Here is a 7,936-nt window from a genome sequence, read left to right as displayed (position 1 = left end):
TACGAATAGGACGAGATTAAATACGAGAGTTAATATAGGATCTAAGGATCCTAGTATGAATCTATACTGCAGGGTATACTACCTGCTTGAGCAGCTGCAAGTGCCGCAGCAACTTGAGCTTGGACGAGAGCCTCTAGCTGGGCTTGTGTCATGTTAATTCTTCCAGACATGATCTTCATAGTAAAAAGTAACGTGAGTGAGAGTGGTTCGCGAGTAGGGCGATGACAGAAAAGTGTAAGCACGTAGGGATTCTCATGCTATAGTGTCATGTATATCTAAACGTAATGCGAGCAAAGTTCTAAGCAGTTCTAGCATACAGGCAATAAACATAAACCTTATTACCTAGGATGTCGAGTCTTGCACGTGGAGCGAAGCGTCGTTGTGGATCGTTGAGAGCACTGTTCTGGTTATAGTCTGGTTTTAATAAAAACGTTTTCCCATATTAAAACCAAGTTCTCTATAACCAATGGCTCTGATACCAATCTGTCACACCCCCAAAATCCACCTGCGGAGTATCACCGCTTGGGAGCATGACATGACCAGGATCAAGCCACCAATTATATCAAACATAGTATATAACAATAACCATAGACATAATTGATGTTCAAAACCAAACATTGTATATGTAGCGGAAGCATTTAAGTAAAAACCCAATTAAAAGTGTTAACGTATGAAATATCATAAGTGTTTAGTAAGCATTCAAGAATCCTTGTCCACAACGACCCGCTCCTCCTTGTGCAAGCTCCAAGAATACCTAAGGTCCTGCAAGGCATGCAGCAAATAATCAACAAACTAGTTGAGCGAGTTCACAGAAAGTAAGTTCGTAATAGTAATGCGTATGTTTATCTTGTGGGGGGTTTCCCATACGAGTATATACTACAGGTGAGGGATTCTCACGTTTATCCTTTATAATGGGGGCTTCCCATTATGGTACTTACTAGACTAGTGCAACCATGTGTTCTTCTTAAACCGAGAACAGGAATACGTATTGGGTCACGTAGGCTTTACGTGACGTGCCCTTCCCCGAGGACAGTGGTACGCGTGGGGGGCTACGTAGGCTTTACGCAGCGTGTCCTTCCGACCCGGAAGACAGTAGAAGGTATTGGGTTACGTAGGCTTTACGTAACGTGTCCTCCCGACCCGGGAGACAAATGGTAATTACTGGGTTACGTAGGCTTTACGTAACGTGTCCTGACTATCCTGAGGACGATGGTCTATAGTCTAGTGATTTCATAAGTACGAGTAATCATATCATATCAACATTCCAACCCAATTCCCAACCCAGGAATCCCATGCCTTGGCTGTGTGAACTCACCTTGGTTTGCTCGGCAGATACACAATTAAAAGACTCTTGAACTAACAGTGGTCAACCACGTCCTAACAGGGTTACCATACAAGTCAGGTTCGGTTCAAGTAATACACGTATACATCATAACAAACACGTATGCACGTAAACAGTCAAGAGTATAACCATGAAATCATATTTGTGCGTCTAAGCTATTAGCCCAATGCAAACGGCCCAATATATAACCAACCAACCATAAAGATCTCGGCCCAATAACATACACGTGTGACTTGTGCGATCCAAGCAGACTTGTGCGATCTGCTTGGATTGTGCGATGGGGTTTTGGACTTGTCCGGCCCAAACGTCTGAAGCCCAAGCATTAAGAAAAACATGGCCCATACTAACAATATGCAAAAGCTTTGTGCGATCGAGGTAACTTGTGCGACTGGAGACCCTTGTGCGACCGGGGTCTCTTGTGCGACCAGGACTGTTGTGCGATTGGATTGGGTTGTACGATCCAATCCATCTTGTGCGAGTGGGGGCCTTGGGCGGTCCAGCCCAATAGCAGCACGGTTCAACAAGCCCGAATAGACAGGCCTTGTGCGATCCAGGAGCCTTGTACGAGTGGGCTCCCTTGTGCGATCGGCTAGTCTTGTGTGTTTGGTCCAATTGTGCGATTAGTTCAATCATTCCATGAATCAAGCTATTCGGTTACAATTAGATTATCAGTTACATAGTTTCCATACTTAGCATTCTATCAATTAACACGATTTCAACAAATCGTTTAACATGATATCGATCAAACAGTGCAAATCGTTCCTAAATCCACATGAACCCTAACAAAGTATGAACAACAAACTCATGAACACGAATCCGGCTATCAACAACATAACCCATTCACAAACCAATTAATCAAGTTAACAATCCGAATTGCATAACATAACAGCCGATTAACACCCTACACTTAACTTGATTATGTCGTGCAATCCGATTTACGTGAACATACATGAGAGTCGATTTAACAAAACACTATAAACCAATCATCATCATACAATACTCATTCAAAACATATCATTCGGTAAACAAACAAGCAATACCACACGAATCATACATGAACACAATCAAACATACTAACCGATTAGTGGCAGAAAAGGTGATCCGAGCAATAGTCTTCGGTTAGAAAGAGTGTGTGTGTGCCGTCGGGTTCCAAGCAACGAGAGAGAGAAGGAAATCGCCTAGGGTTTGTGTGTGTGATAATGTGTTGTAACAAGTGAGAGAACAAAACCCCTTACGGGTGTTTGTTCGCGTGAAAGTAAAGTGGGCCGAACCCTCAATGGGCTGCCCTAATGGTCCGCGTACAAGAATGAGGCCCAAACGGCCTTGTGCGGGTGATGTGAGCTTGTGCGGTTCAATTCATACATGTACACATAATATACACAATGCACATAACACAACATTCATTCAATTATTAATCAAGTTCACATAAGTACGTAACATCGTAACATTCATTAACTCAAAGTGTCATATAGGTACGTAACGTTACATCAAAGTGAGTCTAAAGTTCGAGTTGTCACATCTAGGATCCTTCAGACAATAGGCAGGATTGCAAATGGTGGAGGGATCCTCTGTTTGGGGGATGAAGCCATTGTGATCCTGCCGCCTTTATATTCCTGCACTACTTAGAACTTATTATCATGGACACCCTTTACCTACCCCAGCGGACGGGCCACGTATTGCTGGTAGATGCTCGGGGTAGGTAATTTTGACAACCTTTTAAGGGTTAATCTTTTGTTAATAAATAAAACCTTAATCTTTTGTGGCTTATCTTGTGTTGTTATCCTTTTTGTCTCTTTAATTCTCAATTGTTTTGATGTACACTTGTTTAAATAGGTAATTTTGAATAAGTCAGAATGAAAATATTTAGGATATGATCCAAGATCAAATATCCTATATTTGAAGAATCCCAAAAAGTAATATATTTTAAGGATTACAAGTTTAGTTGTCAAATTACAAGGGTTATTCAAATAATCAATGAATAGAATTGAAATAGTTAAGGATCATACCTGAGGATCCAAGTTAGGATCCTAACCATAATCAGGATAACAATAAGATAAACCTTAGAGAGAAGTAAGGATCAAGGATCCCTAGTTGTTTAACTTCAAGGACTTGAAATAGAGCATAACTTGGGACTAAGCCAATATAAGATAAGAGTTAGCAACTGGGGACAAGCCCAAGGATAACTGGGGACAAGCCCAAGGATAACTGGGGACAAGCCCAAGGATAACTGGGGACAAGCCCAAGGATCGTATGTAAACTGGAGTATGGCCCTAACTGGCGACTATCCAAACTTAGTGACATGACAATGCCAAAACCTTAGCTAACGTGAAAACGTTAGAAACCTTAGGAACGGATGTATGGTACGTCTACCATTATACGTAGGATCCTAGGTATAGCCAGTACAATGGAATTATCAGCCCCTAAAGCGAGTACTGGTCCCACTGCCTTGAACTATACCAGGATCATCATGCGCTACAGGCGGAACTGGGGTCAAGCCCAAATAACTGGGGTTAAACCCAAGGAACGGATTGCTTCTGTGGATAATCAACATTTTGCTAAGGATACCTGAACTTTCAAAACTCAGAATCATGTGAGAGATGGATAAAGGACACATGATCCTTATCCTTATATGAGAAAATAAGGAAATGAAAAGGTTCAAGATTAGGACATTACCAGAGTAAGGATCATTGATGCTTTAAGGATCCTTCAAGGATACCCCTAATGTAAGGATCATCTGTGCCATGAGGATCCTGCTCACATGAAATATTTCTTCAAGTGGACAGCATTCCAAGCTCTTGGTAGCAAATCACCTTCCATGGTTAGCAATCTATATGCCCCCTTTCCTGCTTCAGCTTCAATCAAATAAGGGCCTTCCCATTTTGGTGCCAATTTTCCATCAGCAGGATTGGTGGTATTCTGAAATGCTTTCCTTAATACCATATCTCCAACTTGAAACTTCCTGATCCTGACATTTTTGTTGTAAGCACCAGCCATTCTTTGTTGATAACTGGCCATCCTTATCCTAGCTAGATCCCTGATTTCTTCAATGGTATCCAGGTCTTGAGCCAAGTTCTCATCATTTTCCTCAGGATCACGGGTACTTGTTCTAGCAGTTGGAACCACCATTTCTGTTGGGATCACTGATTCTGTCCCAAATACCAAAGAGAATGGAGTCTAGCCTGTAGCATTCTTGGGGGTTGTCCTATCAACCCAAAGCACATAAGGTAGTTCCTCTGCCCATTTCCCTTTCTTGGATCCAAGCTTCTTCTTCAAATTGTTGATGATGATCTTGTTGGATGATTCTGCTTGACCATTAGCTTGTGGGTGGACTGGTGTTGATGTTATCATCTTAATCCCTCAGCTGTCACAAAAGTTAGTAGTTCTGCCCCCAATAAACTGGAAGCCATTATCACATATAATTTCAGAAGGAATACCAAATCTAGTTATAATATTTCTTTTAATGAAGGATATAACTTCCTTTTCTCTGACTTGGGCAAAAGCTTCAGCCTCTATCCACTTGGAGAAGTAATCAGTCATAGCTAGCATGAACACTTTTCCACCAGGTGCCTTAGGGAGCTTACCAACTATATCCATGCCCCATCTCATAAATGGCCAAGAGGAGGATATAGGATGTAAAAATTCAGCCGGCTGATGAAGGATATTGCTGTGTCTCTGACAAGGATCACACTTTTTAGCATATTCCACAGCATCTCTTTTCATAGTTGGCCAGTAGTATCCTGTCCTCAGGATCCTTGAGAACAATGCCCTGCCCCTAGTGTGGTTTCCACAGTCTCCTTCATGGAAGTCTTTTAAAACTTCTTGGATTTCAGGATCCTCAATGCATCTTAAATATGGTCCTGCAAGAGATCGCTTATACAACATATTATTTAAGATTGTGAATTGAGATACCTTAATTTTGAAAGCCCTAGGGTTTTCTCCTGTAGGAATCTCTCCGTGTTGTAAGTATCTCATGATTGGTGAGATCCATGATCCTGATCCTGAATGAGATTGAGTATCCTTACTAGGGATATGTTTTGGTCAAAAATCACACAAGGATAATGCAACCAAACTTTATGTAAACGGGGAATGATGCTTGGTATGATGAACAAAGTGAAGGATCACTTAAATGTAAAATGCACAAGTGACACAAGGATTTATACGAGGAAAAAGCCCTTGATCAATGAATGATCTCCGGCATAAAAAACCTCGGGTGATGGAAACTACCGATCACCAAACTTCAATATAACAAATAAATGTTACAACTTCGGATGGTAACGAGCTAAGTACAAGGATCACTATAGTATCGTGTGTCAAAGCGTGAGGGAAGTGTGTTGTGTCTTCCGAATGTGGAAGAGTGCTATTTATACAAGTGTGAGTGGTCGTATTTTAGGTAAATAAACTAACTATTAGCTCGTTACCCATTTAGGAATAGAAGTAAATCTAGCCTAAATTATCGCCCTTAAATTATGCTGAGTTTCCATATCGTCCACAACGTCCATCTTTGATTATGCATATGCCAAAGTTGTAAAGACGAGTTCCTTGTTTACGTTGCTAAGAGCTGATCCTTCTCGAAATTCCTGCAAGACAACATTAAATCCAAAGAGAACAATCGTTAGTATGAGGATCCCTAGGTAACTCCGTGATCCTGATCCTGGAATTCTTCTGAGGATCACTATCTGCCAGAGAAACAAGGATCACTGGTTAGGATCACATATAAGGATCACATGTAAGGATCATAGGTCATAAAAATCCAGCCCTAACAATTGCCCCCAAAATATAAGGAGTAATATTTGTAAATAAACGAGTTGTATTTTGTTGATCTTATCCGCAACAAAGTAACGGATAACTAGCCGTTGGAGACGGACTAGCCGTTGCAAACCTTACGTCACAGAAGTGACAGCCCTGCAAATCATCATTATAAATAGGAGTTAGAGATAGGATCAATTTGCATTTAAATTCAAGAGAGACTCCCTTTATATTCTCGTCCGAAGATCAATCAAGTATCTCTTTTCTTCTTTCTTCCTTCTCTTACTCTGTTTTTCTATCTCTTTCCATTATTCTTGCAAAGATGTTGCTCCGGAACTCTCCGCATAAGGATCCTGAGAAGAATAGTCCCTTGAAGGGTCAAGGGATCATCAAGGATTCTCCCGCCGAGAGGTGCTGTTTTACCGATCCTCGGGTCGACAAAATTCGTCATTGTTTTCCGGCGAACACCATCTTCAAGTCTTTTACTTCTACCGCTTTGAGTGATTTTATCTCTTATTCTTGGGTAGCCTTTCCTGTTACTCCGTTCTTGATAGGATATTCGTATCCTTTCCCATAGTTCACTCAATCCTTCTTCTCTCTCACCGGCATTTGCTATATCCAGGCTATGCCCATGATCTGGAGGGTGTTGTATACCCTTGAGAGGATCATTGAGCAAGAGGGGATTGACCTCGGTATGGCGGAGCTGGCTGAGATGTATGATCTTACCACTTTCGGACCCCATCGTTATCTGTTTAAGCGAAAAGCTGGAGAGGATCATCCTGTCTTCAAGGTCACCAAGAACGACACAAACTGGAAGCGTCGGTTCTTCTTTGTTAGGAGAGATACCATCCCAGATGGGAAGGATCTGCCCAAAGAGTGGGCTACTCATGGTAGGATAGAGGATCCTGGAAGGATCACCATAAGATTTGTTCCTTAGGATGAGGATCACTAATATTTTCTTGTTTATTGTGCAGCTATCTCCATCTCTCGTCTGAAGTTGACACCTACTGCAAAAGAGAGACTTTTGGCCTTCAAGAAGCTTGATCCGGAGACAAGAACTTTCCAGGTTGCTACCCAAGATTCCCAAGAAGTATCATTTGCCTCTGTCACAATGTCAAGTAAGTATCCTTATTTAGAAAGTAATTCTATGTAGGATTTTCAAGTTTAATTAGAAAACTTATCTTATTTTGGTTGTGTAGGTGCTGGAAAATCTTCTAAGTCTGCCTCAAAGTTTGGCATTGATGATCTTGCTGATGTCAAATCTGCAAGGAAGAAGACTCCTGGTGCCAGCCCAACTGCTTCAGCCCCTAAAGCACCTATTAGGGGTAAAGGAAAGAAGAGAAAGGCCTCTGAGGATCTACAAGGCCTGCCCCTGCTTCGCCAACAGTTTCTGGACTACTTCAACGAGGTAAGGATCACTGCCCCTGTTCGTTATCCTGACAATTTTGAGGATCACTTGTTTCTGACGTTATGCCTTGTTTTCCTTGCAGAAATTTGCTGAAATAGAAACTTATGTTGGCCACGTCGAGGATCAAGATCGCCAAATTGCTGACCTCCAACAGATGGGTGTGCTGAAGGATCTCAAGATTGTTGATCTTGAGAAGGAGCTCCGGGCCACCAAGGATAAAGCTGCCAGGATGCTGATCAATTTTGATTATGAGAAGCATGACATTACCCGGGATGCCAAGGTCTCTGCTGCGATAACCATGTATAAGATCCAGCTGCAGATGGCTGCGGAGGCTCAGGATCCTTCCTTCGACAAGAGCACATGGGACGTGGAGGGCTGGAAGGCGAGGCTGGCAGAGTTGGAGGATGATGAGGAGGCTGAGGAGATCCCAATGCTTGAAG

This window comes from Helianthus annuus, chromosome 1 (assembly GCF_002127325.2).
Source record: "Helianthus annuus cultivar XRQ/B chromosome 1, HanXRQr2.0-SUNRISE, whole genome shotgun sequence".
In the NCBI taxonomy this organism is placed as follows: Eukaryota; Viridiplantae; Streptophyta; class Magnoliopsida; order Asterales; family Asteraceae; genus Helianthus; species Helianthus annuus.
The sequence above is the reverse complement of the archived record's forward strand: the minus strand, read 5'-3'. Positions refer to the sequence as shown.